Raw genomic sequence first — 476 nt, forward strand, 5'->3', positions numbered from 1 at the left:
ATGTCATTTTGCCAACTGATATGAGAAAATCCAAAATTAAAAACTATCCTGAGTGGGGTTATTGTCCTTTATCTGGATGTGGGCATTGCGTAGCACAGCTGTATCTTTGTGTATGAGAGTCATCCTTCCTTCTTCTAGCTTCTCTACTCAGGAATTAAATAGATTTGGCTACTTGTCCTAATTGAAGCTGTATAGTGAGTTCCTTGTCATAAAATAAAATCCATTCTCCTTTTTGTACTGATTCTGAGGAAATCCTATTGTATTGAAATGGTACTTCACTAACAATTCATATCAGTTCAGATCTAATATCAGGTAGTTTTACCTTCATGGGTACATTCACAGAGGTATTGTGGCCTGGGGTCCTCCAGAAGACCACGGTGTGAGCTGAGGAACAGTGGAAGGGCAAGTCTTGGTTCTCTGTCTCTGTCTCTGTCTCTGTCTCTGTCTCTGTCTCTCTCCCTCCCTCCCTCCCTCCC

The sequence above is a fragment of the Mastomys coucha genome, unplaced genomic scaffold (assembly GCF_008632895.1).
Source record: "Mastomys coucha isolate ucsf_1 unplaced genomic scaffold, UCSF_Mcou_1 pScaffold21, whole genome shotgun sequence".
Taxonomy (NCBI): domain Eukaryota; kingdom Metazoa; phylum Chordata; class Mammalia; order Rodentia; family Muridae; genus Mastomys; species Mastomys coucha.